Genomic DNA, 27,082 nt, shown 5'->3' with positions numbered 1-27,082 from the left:
ACAGTGGGAGAAAAACTGCTTGTGTTCCACCTGCAACTAAAGCAGAGTTCTACCGTGAATACTGCATGTTTTGGGAGAGGATATGCTTACAGTCCTCGCTACAGCCTGCCATGGTTGAGGCAGTTCGCTACACGTGGTAATCCCTGCATAAAGAAATTCATTCCTGGAAGAGACCAAAGAGTACACAGTGGGAGTAATGGTGTTTGTGTTCCACCTGCAACTAAAGCAGAGTTCTTTGGGTAAAACTGCCGTGTTTTGAGAGAGGAAATGCTTAGAGGCCACACTAGAGCGTGCCATGATTTAGGCACTTCACTCCACGTGACACACCTTGAGTATAGAATTTCTTTCAGGAAAAGACCCATTGGGTACACGGTTTGATAAAAGCTGCTTGTGTTCCACCTGCAACTAAAGCAGAGTTCTTTGGGTAAAAGTGCCGTGTTTTCAGAGAGGAAATCCTTAGAAACCATAGTAGAGCGTTCCATGGGTGAGGCAGTTCGCTCCACGCGGGAAACCATTCTTATAGAACATGTTCATTATGGGAAGTGCCCATGGTGTGCACTGTGGGAGAAAAGTTGCTGGTGTTCCACCTGCAACTAAAGCAGAGTTCTTCCATTAAAACTGCGTGTTTACGGAGAGGAAATGCTTACAGTCGTCGCTACAGCCTGCCTTGTTGAGGCAGATCACTCCACGTAGGAAACCCTGCATATAGGAGATCATTCCTTGAAGAGCCCAAAGAGTACACAGTGGGAGAAAAGTTGCTGGTGTTCCACCTGCAAATAAAGCAGAGTTCTTCCATTAAAACTGCGTGTTTTGGGAGAGGATATGCTTACAGTCCTTACTAGAGCCTGCCTTGGTTGAGGCAGTTCGCTGCACGGGGGACACCCTGCATATAGAAGATTCATTCGGGGAAGGGCTCTTTGTGTACAGTGATGGACAAATGCAGCTTGTGTTTCACCTGCAACTAAAGCAGGGTTCTTCCATTAAAACTGCGTGTTTAGGGAGAGGAAATGCTTACAGTCGTCGCTACAGCCTGTCTTGTTTGAGGCAGTTCACTCCACGTAGGAAACACTGCATATAGGAGATCATTCGTTGAAGAGCCCAAAGAGTACACAGTGGGAGAAAAGCTGCTTGTGTTCCTCTTGAAACTAAAGCAGAGTCCTTCCGTTAAAACGGCGTGTTTGTGGAGAGGCTATGCTTACAGTCTTCGCTAGAGGCTGCCATGCTTGAGCCAGTTCGCTCCACGTGGGAATCCCTGCATAAAGAAATTCATTCGTGGAAGAGCCCAAAGAGTACACAGTGGGAGAAAAGCTGCTTGTGTTCCACCTGCAACTAAAGCAGAGGTCTTCCGTCAAAACTGCGTATTTTGAGAAAGGAAATGCTTACAGTCCTCGCTACAGCCTGCCTCTGTTGAGGCAGTTAGCTGAATGTGAGAAACCCTGCATATATAAGTTCATTCATGAAAGAGCCCAAAGTGTACACAGTGGGAGAAAAGCTGCTTGTGTTCCACCTGCAGCTAAAGCAGAGTTCTTCCGTTAAAACTGCATGTTTTTGGAGAGGATATGCTTACAGTCCTCGCTACAGCCTGCCATGGTTGAGGCAGTTCGCTCCACGTGGGAATCCCTGCATAAATAAATTCAATCGTGGAAGAGCCCAAATAGTACACAGTGGGAGTAATGCACTTTGAGATCCACCAGCAAATAAAGCAGAGTTCTTTGGGTAAAACTGCCTTGTTTTGGGAGAGGAAATGCTTAGATGCCTCACTAGAGCGTGCCTTGGTTTAGGCATTTCACTCCACGTGGGACACCCTGAGTATAGAATTTCTTTCGGGCAAAGACCCATTGGGTACACTGTGGGATAAAAGCTGCTTGTGTTCCACCTGCAAATAAAGCAGAGTTCTTCCGTTAAAACTGCGTATTTTGGGAGAGGATATGTTTACATTCCTCGCTACCGGCGGCCGTGGATGAGGCAGATCGCTCCACGTGGGATTCCTGCATAAAAAAATTCATTCGTGGAAGAGCCCAAAGAGGACACAGTCGGAGTAATGCTGCTTGTGTTCCAACTGCAACTAAAGCGGATTTCTTCAGATAAAACTGCGTGTTTTGGGTGTGGAACTGCTTACAGTCATTAGTAGAGCCTGCCTTGGTTGAGGCAGTTCGCTGCACGGGGGACACCCTGCATATAGATGATTCATTCGGGGAAGGGCCCTGGGGAAGGGCCCTTTGTGTACAGTGATGGACAAATGCAGCTTGTGTTCCACCTGCAACTAAAGCAGGGTTCTTCGGGTAAAAGTGCCGTGTTTTCATAGAGGAAATCTTTAGACACCAGAGTAGAGCCTGCCATGGTTGAGGCAGTTCGCTCCACGAGGGAAATCATTATTATAGAACAAGATCATTAGGGGAAGTGCCCATAGTGTACTGTGTGGAAGAAAAGCTGCTTGTCTTCCACCTGCAACTAAAGCAGAGTTCTTCCGTTAAAACTGCGTGTTTTGAGAGAGGAAATGCTTACAATCCTCGCGACAGCCTGCCTTGTTTGAGGCAGTTCGCTCTACGTGGGAAACCCTGCATAGAGTAGTTCATTCATGGAAGAGCCCAAGAGTACACAGTGGGAGAAAAGCTGCTTGTGTTCCGCCTGCAACTAAAGCAGTGTTCTTCCGTTAAAACTGCATGATTTGGGAGAGGATATGCTTACAGTCCTCGCTACAGCCTGCCATGATTGAGGCAGTTCGCTCCACATGGGAATCACTGCATAAAGAATTCATACGTGGAAGAGCCCAAAGCGTACACCGTGGGAGAAAAGCTGCTTGTGTTCCACCTGCAACTAAAGCAGAGTTCTTCCGTCAAAATAGCGTATTTTGGGAGAGGAAATGCTTACAGTCCTCGCTACAGCCTGCCTCTGTTGAGGCAGTTAGCTAAATGTGAGAAACCCTGCATATATAAGTTCATTCATGAAAGAGCCCAAAGAGTACACAGTGGGAGAAAAGCTGCTTGTGTTAAACCTGCAACTAAAGCAGAGTTCTTCCGTTAAAACTGCATGTTTTGGGAGAGGATATGCTTACAGTCCTCGCTACAGCCTGCCATGGTTAAGGCAGTTCGCTCCACGTGGGAATCCCTGCATAAAGAAATTCATTCGTGGAAGAGCCCAAAGAGTACACAGTGGGAGTAATGCACTTTGGGATCCATCTGCAAATAAAGCAGAGTTCTTTGGGTAAAACTGCCTTGTTTTGGGAGAGGAAATGCTTAGATGCCTCACTAGAGCGTGCCTTGGTTTAGGCATTTCACTCCACGTGGGACACCCTGAGTATAGAATTTCTTTCGGGCAAAGACCCATTGGGTACACTGTGGGATAAAAGCTGCTTGTGTTCCACCTGCAACTAAAGCAGAGTTCTTCCGTTAAAACTGCGTATTTTGGGAGAGGATATGCTTACAGTCCTCACTACAGGCGGCCGTGGATGAGGCAGTTCGCTCCACGTGGGAAACCGTACATATATAAGTTCATTCGTGGAAGAGACCAAAGAGGACACAGTGGGAGAAATGCTGCTTGTGTTCCTCCTGCAACTAAAGCAGAGATCTTCGGCTAAATCTGCGTGCTTTGGGAGAGGAAATGCTTACAGTCCTTACTAGAGCCTGCCTTGGTTGAAGCAGTTCGCTGCATGCGGGACAGCCTGCATATAGAAGATTCATTCGGGGAAGGGTCTTTTGTGTAGACTTTGGGACAAATGCAGCTTGTGTTCCACCTGCAAATAAAGCAGAGTTCTTCGGGTAAAAGTGCCGTGTTTTCAGAGAGGAAATCCTTACAGACCACAGTAGAGCCTGCCATGGTTCAGGCACTTCGCTCCATGCGGGAATCCATTCTTATAGAACAAGTTCATTAGGGGACGTGCCCATTGTGTACACTGTGGGAAAAAAGCTGCTTGTGTTCCACCTGCAACTAAAGCAGAGTTCTTCCGTTAAAACTGCGTATTTTGGGAGAGTAAATGCTTACAGTCCTCGCTACAGCCTGCCTCGGTTGAGGCAGTTAGCTAAATGTGAGAAACCCTGCATATATAAGTTCATTCGTGAAAGAGCCCAAAGAGTACACAGTGGGAGAAATGCTGCTTGTGTTCCACCTGCAACTAAAGCAGAGTTCTTCCGTTAAAACTGCGTGTTTTGGGAGAGGATATGCTTACAGTCCTCGCTACAGCCTGCCATGTTTGAGGCAGTTCACTCCACGTGGTAATCCCTGCATAAAGAAATTCATTCCTGGAAGAGCCCAAAGAGTACACAGTGGGAGTAATGCTGTTTGTGTTCCACCTGCAACTAAAGCAGAGTTCTTTGGGTAAAACTGCCGTGTTTTGGGAGAGGAAATGCTTAGAGGCCTCACTAGAGCGTGCCATGGTTTAGGCATTTCGCTCCACGTGGCACACCTTGAGTATAGAATTTCTTTCAGGCAAAGACCCATTGGGTACACGGTTTGATAAAAGCTGCTTGTGTTCCACCTGCAACTAAAGCAGAGTTCGTCGGGTAAAAGTGCCGTGTTTTCAAAGAGGAAATCCTTAGAAACCATCGTAGAGCATTCCATGGGCGAGGCAGTTCGCTCCACGTGGGAAACCGTTCTTATAGAACATGTTCATTATGGGAAGTGCCCAAGGTGTACACGGTGGGATAAAAGCTGCTTGTGTTCCACCTGCAACTAAAGCAGATTTCTTCCGTTAAAACTGCGTGTTTTGGGAGAGGATATGCTTACAGTCCTCGCTACAGCCTGCCTTGTTTGAGGCAGTACGCTCTACGTGGGAAACCCTGCATAGAATAGTTCATTAGGGGAAGAGCCCAAGAGTACACAGTGGGAGAAAAGCTGCTTGTGTTCGACCTGCAACTAAAGCAGAATTCTTCCGTTAAAACTGCATGTTTTGGGAGAGGATATGCTTACAGTCCTCGCTACAGCCTGCCATGGTTGAGGCTGTTCGCTCCACGAGAGAATCCCTGCATAAAGGAATTCATTCGTGGAAGAGCCCAAAGAGTACACAGTGGGAGTAATGCTCTTTGGGATCCACCTGCAACTAAAGCAGAGTTCTTTGGGTAAAACTGCCTGGTTTTGGGAGAGGAAATGCTTAGATGCCTCACTAGAGCGTGCCTTGGTTTAGGTATTTCACTCCACGTGCGACACCTTGAGTATAGAATTTCTTTCGGGCAAAGACCCATTGGGTACACTGTGGGATAAAAGCTGCTTGTGTTCCACCTGCAACTAAAGCAGAGTTCTTCCGTTAAAACTGCATATTTTGGGAGAGGATATGCTTACAGTCCTCGCTACAGGCGGCCGTGGATGAGGCTGTTCGCTCCACGTGGGAAACCCTGCATATATAAGTTCATTCGTGCAAGAGACCAAAGAGGACACAGTGAGAGAAATGCTGCTTGTGTTCCTCCTGCAACTAAATCAGAGATCTTCGGATAAATCTGCGTGCTTTGGGAGAGGAAATGCTTACAGTCCTTACTAGAGCCCGCCTTGGTTGAGGCAGTTCGCTGCATGCGGGACACCCTGCATATAGAAGATTCATTCGGGGAAGGGTCTTTTGTGTACAGTTTGGGAGAAATGCAGCTTGTGTTCCACCTGCAACTAAAACAGAGTTCTTCGGGTAAAAGTGCCGTGTTTTCAGAGAAGAAATCCTTAGAGACCACAGTAGAGCCTGCCATGGTTCAGGCACTTTGCTCCATGAGGGAATCCTTTCTTGTAGAACAACTTCATTAGGGGACGTGCCCACTGTGTACACTGTGGGAAAAAAGCTGCTTGTGTTCCACCTGGAACTAAAGCAGAGTTCTTCGGTTAAAACAGCGTATTTTGGGAGAGGAAATGCTTACAGTCCTCGCTACAGCCTGCCTCGGTTGAGGCAGTTAGCTAAATGTGAGAAACCAACCCTGCATATATAAGTTCATTCGTGAAAGAGCCCTAAGAGTACACAGTGGGAGAAAAGCTACTTGTGTTCCACCTGCAACTAAAGCAGAGTTCTTCCATTAAAACTGCGTGTTTTGGGAGAGGATATGCTTACAGTCCTCGCTACAGCCTGCCATGGTTGAGGCAGTTCACTCCACGTGCGAATCCCTGCATAAATAAATTCATTCGTGGAAGAGCCCAAAGAGTACACAGTGGGAGTAATGCTCTATGGGATCCATCTGCAAATAAAGCAGAGTTCTTTGGGTAAAACTGCCTTGTTTTGGGAGAGGAAATGCTTAGATGCCTCACTAGAGCGTGCCTTGGTTTAGGCATTTCACTCCACGTGGGACACCTGGAGTATAGAATTTCATTCGGGCAAAGACCCATTGGGTACACTGTGGGATAAAAGCTGCTTGTGTTCCACCGGCAACTAAAGCAGAGTTCTTCCATTAAAACTGCGTATTTTGGGAGAGGATATGCTTACAGTCCTCGCTACAGGCGGCCGTGGATGAGGCAGTTCGCTCCACGTGGGAAACCCTGCATATATAAGTTCATTCGTGGAAGAGACCAAAGTGGACACAGTGGGAGAAATGCTGCTTGTGTTCCTCCTGCAACTAAAGCAGAGATCTTCGGATAAATCTGCGTGCTTTGGGAGAGGAAATGCTTACAGTCCTTATTAGAGCCCGCCTTGGTTGAGGCAGTTCGCTTCATGCGGGACACCCTGCATATAGAAGATTCATTCGGGGAAGGGTCTTTTGTGTAGAGTTTGGGACAATTGCAGCTTGTGTTCCACCTGCAACTAAAGCAGAGTTCTTCGGGTAAAAGTGCCGTGTTTTCAGAGAGGAAATCCTTAGAGACCACAGTAGAGCCTGAAATGGTTCAGGCACTTCGCTCCATGCGGGAATCCATTATTATAGAACAAGTTCATTAGGGGACGTGCCCATTGTGTACACTGTGGAAGAAAAGCTGCTTGTGTTCCACCTGCAACTAAAGCAGAGTTCTTCCATTAAAACTGCGTGTTTTGGGAGAGGATATGCTTACAGTCCTCGCTACAGCCTGCCATGGTTGAGGCAGTTCGCTCCACGTGGGAATCCCTGCATAAAGAAATTCATTCGTGGAAGAGCCCAAAGAGTACACACTGGGAGTAATGCTCTTTGGGATCCATCTGCAAATAAAGCAGAGATCTTTGGGTAAAACTGCCTTGTTTTGGGAGAGGAAATGCTTAGATGCCTCACTAGAGCGTGCCTTGGTTTAGGCATTTCACTCCACGTGGGACACCCTGAGTATAGAATTTCTTTCGGGCAAAGACCCATTGGGTACACTGTGGGATAAAAGCTGCTTGTGTTCCACCTGCAACTAAAGCAGAGTTCTTCCGTTAAAACTGCGTATTTTGGGAGAGGATATGTTTACATTCCTCGCTACCGGCGGCCGTGGATGAGGCAGATCGCTCCACGTTGGAATCCCTGCATAAAAAAATTCATTCGTGGAAGAGCCCAAAGAGGACACAGTCGGAGTAATGCTGCTTGTTTTCCAACTGCAACTAAAGCGGATTTCTTCGGATAAAACTGCGTGTTTTGGGAGTGGAACTGCTTACAGTCATTAGTAGAGCCTGCCTTGGTTGAGGCAGTTCGCTGCACGGGGGACACCCTGCATATAGATGATTCATTCGGGGAAGGGCCCTTTGTGTACAGTGATGGACAAATGCAGCTTGTGTTCCACCTGCAACTAAAGCAGGGTTCTTCGGGTAAAAGTGCCGTGTTTTCATAGAGGAAATCTTTAGACACCAGAGTAGAGCCTGCCATGGTTGAGGCAGTTCGCTCCACGTGGGAAATCATTATTATAGAACAAGATCATTAGGGGAAGTGCCCATAGTGTACTCTGTGGAAGAAAAGCTGCTTGTGTTCCACCTGCAACTAAAGCAGAGTTCTTCCGTTAAAACTGCGTGTTTTGAGAGAGGAAATGCTTACAATCCTCGCGACAGTCTGCCTTGTTTGAGGCAGTTCGCTCTACGTGGGAAACCCTGCATAGAGTAGTTCATTCATGGAAGAGCCCAAGAGTACACAGTGGGAGAAAAGCTGCTTGTGTTCCACCTGCAACTAAAGCAGAGTTCTTCCGTCAAAACAGCGTATTTTGGGAGAGGAAATGCTTACAGTCCTCGCTACAGCCTGCCTCTGTTGAGTCAGTTAGCTAAATGTGAGAAACCCTGCATATATAAGTTCATTCATGAAAGAGCCCAAAGAGTACACAGTGGGAGAAAAGCTGCTTGTGTTAAACCTGCAACTAAAGCAGAGTTCTTCCGTTAAAACTGCATGTTTTGCGAGAGGATATGCTTACAGTCCTCGCTACAGCCTGCCATGTTTAAGGCAGTTCGCTCCACGTGGGAATCCCTGCATAAAGAAATTCATTCGTGGAAGAGCCCAAAGAGTACACAGTGGGAGTAATGCTCTTTGGGATCCATCTGCAAATAAAGCAGATTTCTTTGGGTAAAACTGCCTTGTTTTGGGAGAGGAAATGCTTAGATGCCTCACTAGAGCGTGCCTTGGTTTAGGCATTTCACTCCACGTGGGACACCCTGAGTATAGAATTTCTTTCGGGCAAAGACCCATTGGGTACACTGTGGGATAAAAGCTGCTTGTGTTCCACCTGCAAATAAAGCAGAGTTCTTCCGTTAAAACTGCGTATTTTGGGAGAGGATATGCTTACAGTCCTCACTACAGGCGGCCGTGGATGAGGCAGTTCGCTCCACGTGGGAAACCGTGCATATATAAGTTCATTCGTGGAAGAGACCAAAGAGGACACAGTGGGAGAAATGCTGCTTGTGTTCCTCCTGCAACTAAAGCAGAGATCTTCGGATAAATCTGCGTGCTTTGGGAGAGGAAATGCTTACAGTCCTTACTAGAGCCTGCCTTGGTTGAAGCAGTTCGCTGCATGCGGGACAGCCTGCATATAGAAGATTCATTCGGGGAAGGGTCTTTTGTGTAGACTTTGGGACAAATGCAGCTTGTGTTCCACCTGCAACTAAAGCAGAGTTCTTCTGGTAAAAGTGCCGTGTTTTCAGAGATGAAATCCTTGGAGACCACAGTAGAGCCTGCCATGGTTCAGGCACTTCGCTCCATGCGGGAATCCATTCTTATAGAACAAGTTAATTAGGGGACGTGCCCATTGTGTACACTGTGGGAAAAAAGCTGCTTGTGTTCCACCTGCAACTAAAGCAGAGTTCTGCGGTTAAAACAGCGTTTTTTGGGAGAGGAAATGCTTACAGTCCTCGCTACAGCCTGTGTAGGTTGAGGCAGTTAGCTAAATGTGAGAAACCAACCCTGCATATATAAGTTCATTCGTGAAAGAGCCCAAAGAGTACACAGTGGGAGAAAAGCTGCTTGTGTTCCACCTGCAACTAAAGCAGAGTTATTCCGTTAAAACTGCGTGTTCTGGGAGAGGATATGCTTACAGTCCTCGCTACAGCCTGCCATGGTTGAGGCAGTTCGCTCCTCGTGGTAATCCCTGCATAAAGAAATTCATTCGGGGAAGAGCCCAAAGAGTACACAGTGGGAGTAATGCTGTTTGTGTTCCACCTGCAACTAAAGCAGAGTTCTTTGGGTAAAACTGCTGTGTTTTGGGAGAGGAAATGCTTAGAGGCCTCACTAGAGCGTGCCATGGTTTAGGCATTTCACTCCACGTGGCACACCTTGAGTATAGAATTTCTTTCAGGCAAAGACCCATTGGGTAAACGGTTTGATAAAAGCTGCTTGTGTTCCACCTGCAACTAAGGCAGAGTTCTTCGGGTCAAAGTGCCGTGTTTTCAGAGAGGAAATCCTTAGAAACCATCGTAGAGCATGCCACGGGTGAGGCAGTTCGCTCCACGCGGGAACCATTCTTATAGAACTTGTTCACTATGGTAAGTGCCCATGGTGTGCACTGTGGGAGAAAAGTTGCTGTTGTTCCAACTGCAACTAATGCAGAGTTCTTCCTTTAAAACTGCGTGTTTAGGGAGAGGAAATGCTTACAGTTGTCGCTACAGCCTGCCTTCTTTGAGGCAGTTCGCTCCACGTAGGAAACCCTGCATATAGGAGATCATTCGTTGAAGAGCCCAAAGAGTACACAGTGGGAGAAAAGCTGCTTGTGTTCCTCCTGAAACTAAAGCAGAGTCCTTCGGTTAAAACGGCGTGTTTGGGGACAGTATATGCTTACAGTCCTCGCTAGAGCCTGCCATGGTTGATGCAGTTCGCTCCACGTGGGAATCCCTGCATAAAGAAATTCATTCGTGGAAGAGCCCAAAGAGGACACAGTGGGAGTAATGCTGCTTGTGTTCCAACTGCAACTAAAGCGGATTTCTTCGGATAAAACTGCGTGTTTTGGGAGTGTAAATGCTTACAGTCATTACTAGAGCCTGCCTTGGTTGAGGCAGTTCGCTGCACGGGGGACACCCTGCATATAGAAGATTCATTCGGGGAAGGGCCGTTTGTGTACAGTGATGGACAAATGCAGCTTGTGTTCCACCTGCAACTAAAGCAGGGTTCTTCGGGTAAAAGTGCCGTGTTTTCATAGAGAAAATCTTTAGAGACCACAGTAGAGCCTGCCATGGTTGAGGCAGTTCGCTCCACGCGGGAAATGATTCTTATAGAACAAGATCATTAGGGGAAGTGCCCATAGTGTACACTGTGGAAGAAAAGCTGCTTGTGTTCCACCTGCAACTAAAGCAGAGTTCTTCCGTTAAAACTGCGTGTTTTGAGAGAGGAAATGCTTACAGTCCTCGCTACAGCCTGCCTTGTTTGAGGCAGTTCGCTCTACGTGGGAAACCCTGCATAGAGTAGTTCATTCGTGGAAGAGCCCAAGAGTACACAGTGGGAGAAAAGCTGCTAGTGTTCCACCTGCAACTAAAGCAGAGTTCTTCCGTTAAAACTGCGTGTTTTGGGAGAGGATATGCTTACAGTCCTCGCTACAGCCTGCCATGGTTGAGGCAGTTCGCTCCACGTGGTAATCCCTGCATAAAGAAATTCATTCCTGCAAGAGCCCAAAGAGTACACAGTGGGAGTAATGCTGTTTGTGTTCCACCTGCAACTAAAGCATTGTTCTTTGGGTAAAACTGCCGTGTTTTGGGAGAGGAAATGCTTAGAGGCCTCACTAGAGCATGCCATGTTTTAGGCATTTCACTCCACGTGGCACACCTTGAGTATAGAATTTCTTTCATGCAAAGACCCATTGGGTACACGGTTTGAATAAAGCTGCTTGTGTTCCACCTGCAACTAAAGCAGAGTTCTTCGTGTCAAAGTGCCGTGTTTTCAGAGAGGAAATCCTTAGAAACCATCGTAGAGCGTGCCATGGGTGAGGCAGTTCCCTCCACGTGGGAACCATTCTTATAGAACATGTTCATTATGGGAAGTGCACATAGTCTGCACTGTGGGAGAAAAGTTGCTGGTGTTCCACCTGCAACTAATGCAGAGTTCTTCCTTTAAAACTGCGTGTTTAGGGAGAGGAAATGCTTACAGTCATCGCTACAGCCTGCCTTGTTTGAGGCAGTTCGCTCCACGTTGGAAACCCTGCATATAGGAGATCATTCTTTGAAGAGCCGAAAGAGTACACAGTGGAAGAATAGCTGCTTGTGTTCCTCCTGAAACTAAAGCAGAGTCCTTCAGTTAAAATGGCGTGTTTGGGGAGAGGATATGCTTACAGTCCTCGTGACAGCCTGCCTTGTTTGAGGCAGTTCGCTCTACGTGGGAAACCCTGCATAGAGTAGTTCATTCGTGGAAGAGCCCAAGAGTACACAGTGGGAGAAAAGCTGCGTGAGTTCCACCTGCAACTAAAGCAGAGTTCTTCCGTTAAAACTGCGTGTTTTGGGAGAGGAAATGCTTACACTCCTCGCTACAGCCTGCCTTGTTTGAGGCAGGTCGCTCTACGTGGGAAACCCTGCATAGAGTAGTTCATTCGTGGAAGAGCCCAAGAGTACACAGTGGGAGAAAAGCTGCTTGAGTTCCACCTGCAACTAAAGCAGAGTTCTTCCGTTAAAACTGCATGTTTTGGGAGAGGATATGCTTACAGTCCTCACTAGAGCCTGCATGGTTGAGGCAGTTCGCACCACGTCGGAATCCCTGCATAAAGAAATTCATTCGTGGAAGAGCCCAAAGTGTACACAGTGGGAGAAATGCTCTTTGGGATCCACCTGCAAATAAAGCAGAGTTCTCTGGGTAAAACTGCCTTGTTTTGGGAGAGGAAATGCTTAGATGCCTCACTAGAGCATGCCATGGTTTAGGCATTTCACTCCACGTGCGACACCTTGAGTATAGAATTTCTTTCGGGCAAAGACCCATTGGGTACACTGTGGGATAAAAGCTGCTTGTGTTCCACCTGCAACTAAAGCAGAGTTCTTCCGTTAAAACTGCGTATTTTGGGAGAGGATATGCTTACACTCCTCGCTACAGGCGGCCGTGGATGAGGCAGTTCGCTCCACGTGGGAAACCCTGCATATATATGTTCATTCGTGGAAGAGACCAAAGAGGACACAGTGGGAGAAATGCTGCTTGTGTTCCTCCTGCAACTAAAGCAGAGATCTTCGGATAAATCTGCGTGCTTTGGGAGAGGAAATGCTAACAGTCCTTACTAGAGCCTGCCTTGGTTGAGGCAGTTCGCTGCATGCGGGACACCCTGCATGTAGAAGATTCATTCCGGGAAGGGTCTTTTGTGTATAGTTTGGGACAAATGTAGCTTGTGTTCCACCTGCAACTAAAGCAGAGTTCTTCGGGTAAAAGTTCCGTGTTTTCAGAGAGGAAATCCTTAGAGACAACAGTGGAGCCTGCCATGGTTCAGGCACTTCGCTCCATGCGGGAATCCATTCTTATAGGACAAGTTCATTAGGGGACGTGCCCAATGTGTACACTGTGGGAGGAAAGCAGCTTGTGTTCCACCTGCAATAAAGCAGAGTTCTTCCCTTAAAACTGCGTGTTTTGGGAGAGGAAATGCTTACAGTCCTCGCTACAGCCTGCCTTGTTTGAGGCAGTTCGCTCTACGTGGGAAACCCAGCATAGAGTAGTTCATTCGTGGAAGAGCCCAAGAGTACACAGTGGGAGAAAAGCTGCTTGTGTTCCACCTGCAACTACAGCAGAGTTCTTCCGTTAAAACTGCATGTTTTGGGAGAGGATATGCTTACAGTCCTTACTAGAGCCTGCCTTGGTTGAGGCAGTTCGCTGCACGGGGGACACCCTGCATATAGAAGATTCATTCGGGGAAGGGCCGTTTGTGTACAGTGATGGACAAATGCAGCTTGGGTTCCACGTGCAACTAAAGCAGGGTTCTTCGGGTAAAGTGCCGTGTTTTCATAGACGAAATCTTTAGAGACCACAGAAGGGCCTGCCATGGTTGAGGCAGTTCGCTCCACGAGGGAAATCATTCTTATAGAGCAAGATCATAAGGGGAAGTGCCCATTGTGTACACTGTTGAAGAAGAGCTGCTTGTGTTCCTCCTGCAACTAAAGCAGAGTTCTTCCGTTAAAACTGCATGTTTTGGGAGAGGAAATGCTTACAGTCCTCGCTACAACCTGCCTTGTTTGAGGCAATTCGCTCTACGTGGGAAACCCTGCATAGAGTAGTTCATTCGTGGAAGAGCCCAAGTGTACACAGTGGGAGAAAAGCTGCTTGTGTTCAACCTGCAACTAAAGCTGAGTTCTTCCGTTAAAACTGCATGTTTTGGGAGATGATATGCTTACAGTCCTCGCTACAGCCTGCCATGGTTGAGGCAGTTCGCTCCACGTAGGAATCCCTGCATAAAGAAATTCATTCGTGGAAGAGCCCAAAGAGTACACAGTGGGAGTAATGCTCTTTGGAATCCACCTGCAAATAAAGCAGAGTTCTTTGGGTAAAACTGCCTTGTTTTGGTATAGGAAATGCTTAGATGCCTCACTAGAGCGTGCCTTGGTTTAGGCATTTCACTCCACGTGGGACACCTTGAGTATAGAATTTCTTTCGGGCAAAGACCCATTCGGTACACTGTGGGATAAAAGCTGCTTGTGTTCCACCTGCAACTAAAGCAGAGTTCTTCCGTTAAAACTGCGTATTATGGGAAAGGATATGCTTACAGTCCTCGCTACAGGCGGCCGTAAATGAGGCAGTTCGCTCCACGTGGGAAACCCTGCATATATAAGTTCATTCGTGGAAGAGACCAAAGAGGACATAGTGGGAGAAATGCTGCTTGTGTTCCTCCTGCAACTAAAGCAGAGATCTTCGGCTAAATCTGCGTGCTTTGGGAGAGGATATGCTTACAATCCTTACTAGAGCCTGCCTTGGTTGAGGCAGTTCGCTGCATGTGGGGCACCCTGCATATAGAAGTTTCATTCGGGGAAGGGCCCTTTGTGTACAGTGTGGGAAAAATGCAGCTTGTGTTCCACTTGCAACTAAAGCAGAGTTCTTCGGGTAAAAGTGCCGTGTTTTCAGAGAAGAAATCCTTAGAGACCACAGTGGAGCCTGCCATGGTTCAGGCACTTTGCTCCATGCGGGAATCCATTCTAATAGAACAAGTTCATTAGGGGACGTGCCCATTGTGTACACTGTGGGAAAAAAGCTGCTTGTGTTCCACCTGCAACTAAAGCAGAGTTCTTCCGTTTAAACTGCGTATTTTGGGAGAGAAAATGCTTACAGTCCTCGCTCCATCCTGCCTCGGTTGAGGCAGTTAGCTAAATGTGAGAAACCCTGCATATATAAGTTCATTTGTGAAAGAGCCCAAAGAGTACACAGTGGGAGAAAAAGCTGCTTGTGTTCCACCTGCAACCAAGCAGAGTTATTACGTTAAAACTGCGAGTTTTGGGAGAGGATATGCTTACAGTCCTCGCTACAGCCTGCCATGGTTGAGGCAGTTCGCTCCTCGTGGTAATCCCTGCATAAAGAAATTCATTCCTGGAAGAGCCCAAAGAGTAGACAGTGGGAGTAATGCTGTTTGTGTTCCACCTGCAACTAAAGCAGAGTTCTTTGGGTAAAACTGCCGTGTTTTGGGAAAGGAAATGCTTAGAGGCCTCACGAGAGCGTGCCAAGGTTTAGGCATTTCACTCCACGTGGCACACCTTGAGTATAGAATTTCTTTCAGGCAAAGACCAATTGGGTACACGGTTTCATAAAAGCTGCTTGTGTTCCACCTGCAACTAAGGCAGAGTTCTTCGGGTCAAAGTGCCGTGTTTTCAGAGAGGAAATCCTTAGAAACCATCGTAGAGCATGCCACGGGTGAGGCAGTTCGCTCCACGCGGGAACCATTCTTATAGAACATGTTCATTATGGGAAGTGCCCATGGTGTGCACTGTGGGAGAAAAGTTGCTGGTGTTCCAACTGCAACTAATGCAGAGTTCTTCCTTTAAAACTGCGTGTTTAGGGAGAGGAAATGCTTACAGTCATCGCTACAGCCTGCCTTCTTTGAGGCAGTTCGCTCTACGTAGGAAACCCTGCATATAGGAGATCATTCGTTGAAGAGCCCAAAGAGTACACAGTGGGAGAAAAGCTGCTTGTGTTCCTCCTGAAACTAAAGCAGAGTCCTTCCGTTAAAACGGCGTGTTTGGGGACAGGATATGCTTACAGTCCTCGCTAGAGCCTGCCATGGTTGATGCAGTTCGCTCCACGTGGGAATCCCTGCATAAAGAAATTCATTCGTGGAAGAGCCCAAAGAGGACACAGTGGGAGTAATGCTGCTTGTGTTCCAACTGCAACTAAAGCGGATTTCTTCGGATAAAACTGCGTGTTTTGGGAGTGTAAATGCTTACAGTCATTACTAGAGCCTGCCTTGGTTGAGGCAGTTCGCTGCACGGGGGACACCCTGCATATAGAAGATTCATTCGGGGAAGGGCCCTTTGTGTACAGTGATGGACAAATGCAGCTTGTGTTCCACCTGCAACTAAAGCAGGGTTCTTCGGGTAAAAGTGCCGTGTTTTCATTGAGAAAATCTTTAGAGACCACAGTAGAGCCTGCCATGGTTGAGGCAGTTCGCTCCACGCGGGAAATCATTCTTATAGAACAAGATCATTAGGGGAAGTGCCCATAGTGTACACTGTGGAAGAAAAGCTGCTTGTGTTCCACCTGCAACTAAAGCAGAGTTCTTCCGTTAAAACTGCGTGTTTTGAGAGAGGAAATGCTTACAGTCCTCGCTACAGCCTGCCTTTTTTGAGGCAGTTCGCTCTACGTGGGAAACCCTGCATAGAGTAGTTCATTCGTGGAAGAGCCCAAGAGTACACAGTGGGAGAAAAGCTGCTTGTGTTCCACCTGCAACTAAAGCAGAGTTCTTCCATTAAAACTGCATGTTTTGGGAGAGGATATGCTTCCAGTCCTTACTAGATCCTGCCTTGGTTGAGGCAGTTCGCTACACGGGGGAATCCCTGCATAAAGAAATTCATTCGTGGAAGAGCCCAAAGAGTACACAGTGCGAGTAATGCTCTTTGGGATCCACGTGCAAATAAAGCAGAGTTCTTTGGGTAAAACAGCCTTGTTTGGGGAGAGGAAATGCTTAGATGCCGCACTAGAGCGTGCCTTGGTTTAGGCATTTCACTCCACGTGGGACACCGTGAGTATAGAATTTCTTTCAGGAAAAGACCCTTTGGGTACACTGTGGGATAAAAGTTGCTTGTGTTCCACCTGCAACTAAAGCAGAGTTCTTCCGTTAAAACTGCGTATTTTTGGAGAGGATATGCTTACAGTCCTCGCTACAGGCGGCCGTGGATGAGGCAGTTCGCTCCACGTGGGAAACCCTGCATATATAAGTTCATTCGTGGAAGAGACCAAAGAGGACACAGTGGGAGAAATGCTGCTTGTGTTACTCCTGCAACTAAAGCAGAGTTCTTCGGCTAAATCTGCGTGCTTTGGGAGAGGAAATGCTTACTGTCCTTACTAGAGCCTGCCTTGGTTGAGGCAGTTCACTGCATGCGGACACCCTGCATATAGAAGATTCAATCGGGGAAGTGTCTTTTGTGTACAGTTTGGGACAAGTGCAGCTTGTGTTCCACCTGCAACTAAAGCAGAGTTCTTTGGGTAAAACTGCCGTGTTTTGGGAGAGGAAATGCTTAGAGGCCTCACTAGAGAGTTCCATGGTTTAGGCATTTCACTCCACGCGGCACACCTTGAGTATAGAATTTCTATCAGGCAGAGACCCATTGGGTACACGGTTTGATAAAAGCTGCTTGTGTGCCACCTGCAACTAAAGCAGAGTTTTTCGGGTAAAAGTGCCGTGTTTTCAGAGAGGAAATCCTTTGAGACCACAGTGGAGCCTGCCATGGTTCAGGCACTTCGCCACATGCGGGAATCCATTCTTATAGAACAAGTTCATTAGAAGACGTGCCCATTGTGTACACTGTTGGAGAAAAGCTGCTTGTGTTCCACCTGCAACTAAAGCAGAGTTCTTCCATTAAAACTGCGTGTTTTGGGAGAGGAAATGCTTACAGTCCTCGCTACAGCCTGCCTTGTTTGAGGCAGTTCGCTCTACGTGGGAAACCCTGCATAGAGTAGTTCATTAGTGGAAGAGCCCAAGAGTACACAGTGGGAGAAAAGCTGCTTGTGTTCGACCTGCAACTAAAGCAGAGTTCTTCCGTTAAAACTGCATGTTTTGGGAGAGGATATGCTTACAGTCCTCGCTAGAGCCTGCCATGGTTGACGCAGTTCGCTCCACGTGGTAATCCCTGCATAAAGAAATTCATTCGGGGAAGAGCCCAAAGAGTACACAGTGGGAGTAATGCTGTTTGTGTTCCACCTGCAACTAAAGCAGAGTTCTTTGGGTAAAACTGCCGTGTTTTGGGAGAGGAAATGCTTAGAGGCATCACTAGAGCGTGCCATGGTTTAGGCATTTCACTCCACGTGGGACACCTTGAGTATAGAATTTCTTTCAGGCAAAGACCCATTGGGTACACGGTTTGATAAAAGCTGCTTGTGTTCCACCTGCAACTAAGGCAGAGTTCTTCGGGTCAAAGTGCCGTGTTTTCAGAGAGGAAATCCTTAGAAACCATCGTAGAGCATGCCACGGGTGAGGCAGTTCGCTCCACGCGGGAACCATTCTTATAGAACATGTTCACTATGGGAAGTGCCCATGGTGTGCACTGTGGGAGAAAAGTTGCTGTTGTTCCAACTGCAACTAATGCAGAGTTCTTCCTTTAAAACTGCGTGTTTAGGGAGAGGAAATGCTTACAGTTGTCGCTACAGCCTGCCTTCTTTGAGGCTGTTCGCTCCACGTAGGAAACCCTGCATATAGGAGATCATTTGTTGAAGAGCCCAAAGAGTACACAGTGGGAGAAAAGCTGCTTGTGTTCCACCTGCAACTAAAGCAGAGTTCTTCCGTTAAAACTGCATGTTTTGGGAGAGGATATGCTTACAGTCCTCGCTACAGCCTGCCATGGTTGAGGCAGTTCGCTCCACGTGGGAATCCCTGCATAAAGAAATTCATTCGTGGAAGAGCCCAAAGAGTACACAGTGGGAGTAATGCTCTTTGGAATCCACCTGCAAATAAAGCAGAGTTCTTAGGGTAAAACTGCCTTGTTTTGGTATAGGAAATGCTTAGATGCCTCACTAGAGCGTTCCTTGGTTTAGGCATTTCACTCCACGTGGGACACCTTGAGTATAGAATTTCTTTCGGGCAAAGACCCATTCGGTACACTGTGGGATAAAAGCTGCTTGTGTTCCACCTGCAACTAAAGCAGAGTTCTTCCGTTAAAACTGCGTATTATGGGAAAGGATATGCTTACAGTCCTCGCTACAGGCGGCCGTAAATGAGGCAGTTCGCTCCACGTGGGAAACCCTGCATATATAAGTTCATTCGTGGAAGAGACCAAAGAGGACATAGTGGGAGAAATGCTGCTTGTGTTCCTCCTGCAACTAAAGCAGAGATCTTCGGCTAAATCTGCGTGCTTTGGGAGAGGATATGCTTACAATCCTTACTAGAGCCTGCCTTGGTTGAGGCAGTTCGCTGCATGTGGGGCACCCTGCATATAGAAGTTTCATTCGGGGAAGGGCCCTTTGTGTACAGTGTGGGACAAATGCAGCTTGTGTTCCACTTGCAACTAAAGCAGAGTTCTTCGGGTAAAAGTGCCGTGTTTTCAGAGAAGAAATCCTTAGAGACCACAGTGGAGCCTGCCATGGTTCAGGCACTTTGCTCCATGCGGGAATCCATTCTAATAGAACAAGTTCATTAGGGGACGTGCCCATTGTGTACACTGTGGGAAAAAAGCTGCTTGTGTTCCACCTGCAACTAAAGCAGAGTTCTTCCGTTTAAACTGCGTATTTTGGGAGAGAAAATGCTTACAGTCCTCGCTCCATCCTGCCTCGGTTGAGGCAGTTAGCTAAATGTGAGAAACCCTGCATATATAAGTTCATTTGTGAAAGAGCCCAAAGAGTACACAGTGGGAGAAAACGCTGCTTGTGTTCCACCTGCAACCAAGCAGAGTTATTCCGTTAAAACTGCGTGTTTTGGGAGAGGATATGCTTACAGTCCTCGCTACAGCCTGCCATGGTTGAGGCAGTTCGCTCCTCGTGGTAATCCCTGCATAAAGAAATTCATTCCTGGAAGAGCCCATAGAGTAGACAGTGGGAGTAATGCTGTATGTGTTCCACCTGCAACTAAAGCAGAGTTCTTTGGGTAAAACTGCCGTGTTTTGGGAGAGGAAATGCTTAGAGGCCTCACTAGAGCGTGCCATTGTTTAGGCATTTCACTCCACGTGGCACACCTTGAGTATAGAATTTCTTTCAGGCAAAGACCCATTGGGTACACGGTTTGATAAAAGCTGCTTGTGTTCCACCTGCAACTAAGGCAGAGATCTTCGGGTCAAAGTGCCGTGTTTTCAGAGAGGAAATCCTTAGAAACCATCGTAGAGCATGCCACGGGTGAGGCAGTTCGCTCCACGCGGGAACCATTCTTATAGAACATGTTCATTATGGGAAGTGCCCATGGTGTGCACTGTGGGAGAAAAGTTGCTGTTGTTCCAACTGCAACTAATGCAGAGTTCTTCCTTTAAAACTGCGTGTTTAGGGAGAGGAAATGCTTACAGTCATCGCTACAGCCTGCCTTCTTTGAGGCATTTCGCTCTACGTAGGAAACCCTGCATATAGGAGATCATTCGTTGAAGAGCCAAAGAGTACACAGTGGGAGAAAAGCTGCTTGTGTTCCTCCTGAAACTAAAGCAGAGTCCTTCCGTTAAAACGGCGTGTTTGGTGACAGGATATGCTTACAGTCCTCGCTAGAGCCTGCCATGGTTGAGGCAGTTCGCTCCACGTGGGAATCCCTGCATAAAGAAATTCATTCGTGGAAGAGCCCAAAGAGGACACAGTGGGAGTAATGCTGCTTGTGTTCCAACTGCAACTAAAGCGGATTTCTTCGGATAAAACTGCGTGTTTTGGGAGTGTAAATGCTTACAGTCATTACTAGAGCCTGCCTTGGTTGAGGCAGTTCGCTGCACGGGGGACACCCTGCATATAGAAGATTCATTCGGGGAAGGGCCCTTTGTGTACAGTGAGGGACAAATGCAGCTTGTGTTCCACCTGCAACTAAAGCAGGGTTCTTCGGGTAAAAGTGCCGTGTTTTCATAGAGAAAATCTTTAGAGACCACAGTAGAGCCTGCCATGGTTGAGGCAGTTCGCTCCACGCGGGAAATCATTCTTATAGAACAAGATCATTAGGGGAAGTGCCCATAGTGTATACTGTGGAAGAAAAGCTGCTTGTGTTCCACCTGCAACTAAAGCAGAGTTCTTCCGTTAAAACTGCGTGTTTTGAGAGAGGAAATGCTTACAGTCCTCGCTACAGCCTGCCTTGTTTGAGGCAGTTCGCTCTACGTGGGACACCCTGCATAGAGTAGTTCATTCGTGGAAGAGCCCAAGAGTACACAGTGGGAGAAAAGCTGCTTGTGTTCCACCTGCAACTAAAGCAGAGTTCTTCCGTGAAAACTGCGTATTTTTGGAGAGGATATGCTTACAGTCCTCGCTACAGGCGGCCGTGGATGAGGCAGTTCGCTCCACGTGGGAAACCCTGCATATATAAGTTCATTCGTGGAAGAGACCAAAGAGGACACAGTGGGAGAAATGCTGCTTGTGTTACTCCTGCAACTAAAGCAGAGTTCTTCGGCTAAATCTGCGTGCTTTGGGAGAGGAAATGCTTACTGTCCTTACTAGAGCCTGCCTTGGTTGAGGCAGTTCACTGCATGCGGACACCCTGCATATAGAAGATTCAATCGGGGAAGTGTCTTTTGTGTACAGTTTGGGACAAATGCAGCTTGTGTTACACCTGCAACTAAAGCAGAGTTCTTTGGGTAAAACTGCAGTGTTTTGGGACAGGAAATGCTTAGAGGCCTCACTAGAGAGTTCCATGGTTTAGGCATTTCACTCCACGTGGCACACCTTGAGTATAGAATTTCTATCAGGCAAAGACCCATTGGGTACACGGTTTGATAAAAGCTGCTTGTGTGCCACCTGCAACTAAAGCAGAGTTTTTCGGGTAAAAGTGCCGTGTTTTCAGAGAGGAAATCCTTTGAGACCACAGTGGAGCCTGCCATGGTTCAGGCACTTCGCCACATGCGGGAATCCATTCTTATAGAACAAGTTCATTAGAAGACGTGCCCATTGTGTACACTGTTGGAGAAAAGCTGCTTGTGTTCCACCTGCAACTAAAGCAGAGTTCTTCCATTAAAACTGCGTGTTTTGGGAGAGGAAATGCTTACAGTCCTCGCTACAGCCTGCCTTGTTTGAGGCAGTTCGCTCTACGTGGGAAACCCTGCATAGAGTAGTTCATTAGTGGAAGAGCCCAAGAGTACACAGTGGGAGAAAAGCTGCTTGTGTTCGACCTGCAACTAAAGCAGAGTTCTTCCGTTAAAACTGCATGTTTTGGGAGAGGATATGCTTACAGTCCTCGCTACAGCCTGCCATGGTTGAGGCAGTTCGCTCCACGTGGTAATCCCTGCATAAAGAAATTCATTCCCGGAAGAGCCCAAAGAGTACACAGTGGGAGTAATGGTGTTTGTGTTCCACCTGCAACTAAAGCAGAGTTCTTTGGGTAAAACTGCCGTGTTTTGGGAGAGGAAATGTTTAGAGGCCTCACTAGAGCGTGCCATGGTCTAGGCATTTCACTCCACGTGGCACACCTTGAGTATAGAATTTCTGTCAGGCAAAGACCCATTGGGTACACGGTTTGATAAAAGCTGCTTGTGTTCCACCTGCAACTAAAGCAGAGTTCTTCGGGTAAAAGTGCCGTGTTTTCAGAGAGCAAATCCTTAGAAACCATCGTAGAGCGTTCCATGGGTGAGGCAGTTCGCCTCACGAGGGAAACCATTCTTATAGAACATGTTCATTATGGGAAGTGCCCATGGTGTACACGGTGGGAGAAAAGTTGCTGGTGTTCCACCTGCAACTAAAGCAGAGTTCTTCGGTTAAAACTGCGTGTTTATGGAGAGGAAATGCTTACAGTCGTCGCTACAGCCTGCCTTGTTTGAGGCAGTTCACTCCACGTAGGAAACCCTGCATATAGGAGATCATTCTTTGAAGAGCCCAAAGAGTACACAGTGGGAGAAAATCTGCTTGTGTTCCTCCTGAAACAAAAGCGAGTCCTTCCGTTAAAACGGCGTGTTCGTGGAGAGGCTATGCTCACAGTCCTCGCTAGAGCCTGCCATGGTTGGGGCAGTTGGCTCCACGTGGGAATCCCTACATAAAGAAATTCATTCGAGGAAAAGCACAAAGAGGACACAGTGGGAGTAATGCTGCTTGTTTTCCAACTGCAAATAAAGCGGAATTCTTCAGATAAAACTGCGTGTTTTGGGAGTGGAAATGATTACAGTCATTACTAGAGCCTGCCGTGGTTGAGGCAGTTCGCTGCACGGGGGACACCCTGCATATAGAAGATTAATTCGGGGAAGGGCCGTTTGTGTACAGTGATGGACAAATGCAGCTTGTGTTCCACCTGCAACTAAAGCAGGGTTCTTCGGTTAAAAGTGCCGTGTTTTCAGAGAGGAAATCTTTAGAGACCACAGGAGAGCCTGCATGGTTGAGGCAGTTCGCTCCACGCGGGAAATAATTATTATAGAACAAGATCATTAGGGGAAGTGCCCATTGTGTACACTGTGGAAGAAAAGCTGCTTGTGTTCCACCTGCAACTAAAGCAGAGTTGTTCCGTTAAAACTGCGTGTTTTGGGAGAGGAAATGCTTACAGTCCTCGCTACAGCCTGCCTTGTTTGAGGCAGTTCTCTCTACGTGGGAAACCCTGCATAGAGTAGATCATTCGTGGAAGGACCCAATAATACACAGTGAGAGAAAAGCTGCTTGTGTTCCACCTGCAACTAAAGCAGAGTTCTTCCGTTAAAACTGCGTGTTTTGGGAGAGGAAATGCTTACAGTCCTCGCTACAGCCTGCCATGGTTGAGGCAGTTCGCTCCACGTGGGAATCCCTGCATAAAGAAATTCATTCGTGGAAGAGCCCAAAGAGTACACAGTGGGAGTAATGCTCTTTGGGATCCATCTGCAGATAAAGCAGAGTTCTTTGGGTAAAACTGCCTTGTTTTGGGAGAGGAAATGCTTAGATGCCTCACTAGAGCGTGCCTTGGTTTAGGCATTTCACTCCACGTGGGACACCTTGAGTATAGAATTTCTTTCGGGCAAAGACCCATTCGGTACACTGTGGGATAAAAGCTGCTTGTGTTCCACCTGCAACTAAAGCAGAGTTCTTCCGTTAAAACTGCGTATTATGGGAAAGGATATGCTTACAGTCCTCACTACAGGCGGCCGTGGATGAGGCAGTTCGCTCCACGTGGGAAACCCTGCATATATAAGTTCATTCGTGGAAGAGACCAAAGAGGACATAGTGGGAGAAATGCTGCTTGTGTTCCTCCTGCAACTAAAGCAGAGATCTTCGGCTAAATCTGCGTGCTTTGGGAGAGGATATGCTTACAATCCTTACTAGAGCCTGCCTTGGTTGAGGCAGTTCGCTGCATGTGAGGCACCCTGCATATAGAAGTTTCATTCGGGGAAGGGTCCTTTGTGTACAGTGTGGGACAAATGCAGCTTGTGTTCCACTTGCAACTAAAGCAGAGTTCTTCGGGTAAAAGTGCCATGTTTTCAGAGAGGAAATCCTTAGAGACCACAGTGGATCCTGCCATGGTTCAGGCACTTTGCTCCATGCGGGAATCCATTCTTATAGAACAAGTTCATTAGGGGACGTGCCCATTGTGTACACTGTGGGAAAAAAGCTGCCTGTGTTCCAACTGCAACTAAAGCAGATTTCTTCCGTTTAAACTGCGTATTTTGGGAGAGGAAATGCTTACAGACCTCGCTCCATCCTGCCTCGGTTGAGGCAGTTAGCTAAATGTGAGAAACCCTGCATATATAAGTTCATTTGTGAAAGAGCCCAAAGAGTACACAGTGGGAGAAAAGCTGCTTGTGTTCCACCTGCAACTAAAGCAGAGTTATTCCGTTAAAACTGCGTGTTCTGGGAGAGGATATGCTTACAGTCCTCGCTACAGCCTGCCATGGTTGAGGCAGTTCGCTCCACGTGGTAATCCCTGCATAAAGAAATTCATTCCTGGAAGAGCCCAAAGAGTACACAGTGGGAGTAATGCTGTTTGTGTTCCACCTGCAACTAAAGCATTGTTCTTTGGGTAAAATTGCCGTGTTTTGGGAGAGGAAATGCTTAGAGGCCTCACTAGAGCATGCCATGTTTTAGGCATTTCACTCCACGTGGCACACCTTGAGTATAGAATTTCTTTCATTCAAAGACCCATTGGGTACACGGTTTGAATAAAGCTGCTTGTGTTCCACCTGCAACTAAAGCAGAGTTCTTCGGGTCAAAGTGCCGTGTTCTCAGAGAGGAAATCCTTAGAAACGATCGTAGAGCGTGCCATGGGTGAGGCAGTTCCCTCCACGTGGGAACCATTCTTATAGAACATGTTCATTATGGGAAGTGCACATAGTCTGCACTGTGGGAGAAAAGTTGCTGCTGTTCCACCTGCAACTAATGCAGAGTTCTTCCTTTAAAACTGCGTGTTTAGGGAGAGGAAATGCTTACAGTCATCGCTACAGGCTGCCTTGTTTGAGGCAGTTCACTCCACGTTGGAATCCCTGCATATAGGAGATCATTCTTTGAAGAGCCGAAAGAGTACACAGTGGAAGAATAGCTGCTTGTGTTCCTCCTGAAACTAAAGCAGAGTCCTTCAGTTAAAACGGCGTGTTTGGGGAGAGGATATGCTTACAGTCCTCGTGACAGCCTGCCTTGTTTGAGGCAGTTCGCTCTACGTGGGAAACCCTGCATAGAGTAGTTCATTCGTGGAAGAGCCCAAGAGTACACAGTGGGAGAAAAGCTGCTTGAGTTCCAACTGCAACTAAAGGAGAGTTCTTCCGTTAAAACTGCGTGTTTTGGGAGAGGAAATGCTTACACTCCTCGCTACAGCCTGCCTTGTTTGAGGCAGGTCGCTCTACGTGGGAAACCCTGCATAGAGTAGTTCATTCGTGGAAGAGCCCAAGAGTACACAGTGGGAGAAAAGCTGCTTGAGTTCCACCTGCAACTAAAGCAGAGTTCTTCCGTTAAAACTGCATGTTCTGGGAGAGGATATGCTTACAGTCCTCACTAGAGCCTGCATGGTTGAGGCAGTTCGCACCACGTCGGAATCCCTGCATAAAGAAATTCATTCGTGGAAGAGCCCAAAGTGTACACAGTGGGAGAAATGCTCTTTGGGATCCACCTGCAAATAAAGCAGAGTTCTCTGGGTAAAACTGCCCTGTTTTGGGTGAGGAAATGCTTAGATGCCTCACTAGAGCGTGCCATGGTTTAGGCATTTCACTCCACGTGCGACACCTTGAGTATAGAATTTCTTTCGGGCAAAGACCCATTGGGTACACTGTGGGATAAAAGCTGCTTGTGTTCCACCTGCAACTAAAGCAGAGTTCTTCCGTTAAAACTGCGTATTTTGGGAGAGGATATGCTTACACTCCTCGCTACAGGCGGCCGTGGATGAGGCAGTGCGCTCCACGTGGGAATCCCTGCATATATAAGTTCATTCGTGGAAGAGACCAAAGAGGACACAGTGGGAGAAATGCTGCTTGTGTTCCTCCTGCAACTAAAGCAGAGATCTTCGGATAAATCTGCGTGCTTTGGGAGAGGAAATGCTAACAGTCCTTACTAGAGCCTGCCTTGGTTGAGGCAGTTCGCTGCATGCGGGACACCCTGCATGTAGAAGACTCATTCCGGGAAGGGTCTTTTGTGTATAGTTTGGGACAAATGTAGCTTGTGTTCCACCTGCAACTAAAGCAGAGTTCTTCGGGTAAAAGTTCCGTGTTTTCAGAGAGGAAATCCTTAGAGACCACAGTGGAGCCTGCCATGGTTCAGGCACTTTGCTCCATGCGGGAATCCATTCTTATAGAACAAGTTCATTAGGGGACGTGCCCAATGTGTACACTGTGGGAGAAAAGCAGCTTGTGTTCCACCTGCAATAAAGCAGAGTTCTTCCCTTAAAACTGCGTGTTTTGGGAGAGGAAATGCTTACAGTCCTCGCTACAGCCTGCCTTGTTTGAGGCAGTCCGCTCTACGTGGGAAACCCAGCATACAGTAGTTCATTCGTGGAAGAGCCCAAGTGTACACAGTGGGAGAAAAGCTGCTTGTGTTCCACCTGCAACTACAGCAGAGTTCTTCCGTTAAAACTGCATGTTTTGGGAGAGGATATGCTTACAGTCCTTACTAGAGCCTGCCTTGGTTGAGGCAGTTCGCTGCACGGGGGACACCCTGCATATAGAAGATTCATTCGGGGAAGGGCCCTTTGTGTACAGTGATGGACAAATGCAGCTTGGGTTCCACGTGCAACTAAAGCAGGGTTCTTCGGGTAAAAGTGCCGTGTTTTCATAGACGAAATCTTTAGAGACCACAGAAGGGCCTGCCATGGTTGAGGCAGTTCGCTCCACGAGGGAAATCATTCTTATAGAGCAAGATCATAAGGGGAAGTGCCCATTGTGTACACTGTTGAAGAAGAGCTGCTTGTGTTCCTCCTGCAACTAAAGCAGAGTTCTTCCGTTAAAACTGCATGTTTTGGGAGAGGAAATGCTTACAGTCCTCGCTACAACCTGCCTTGTTTGAGGCAATTCGCTCTACGTGGGAAACCCTGCATAGAGTAGTTCATTCGTGGAAGAGCCCAATAGTACACAGTGGGAGAAAAGCTGCTTGTGTTCCACCTGCAACCAAGCAGAGTTATTCCGTTAAAACTGCGAGTTTTGGGAGAG

This window comes from Mesoplodon bidens, assembly GCF_964165515.1.
Source record: "Mesoplodon bidens genome assembly, chromosome: 20".
Classification (NCBI taxonomy): Eukaryota; Metazoa; Chordata; class Mammalia; order Artiodactyla; family Ziphiidae; genus Mesoplodon; species Mesoplodon bidens.
The sequence above is the reverse complement of the archived record's forward strand: the minus strand, read 5'-3'. Positions refer to the sequence as shown.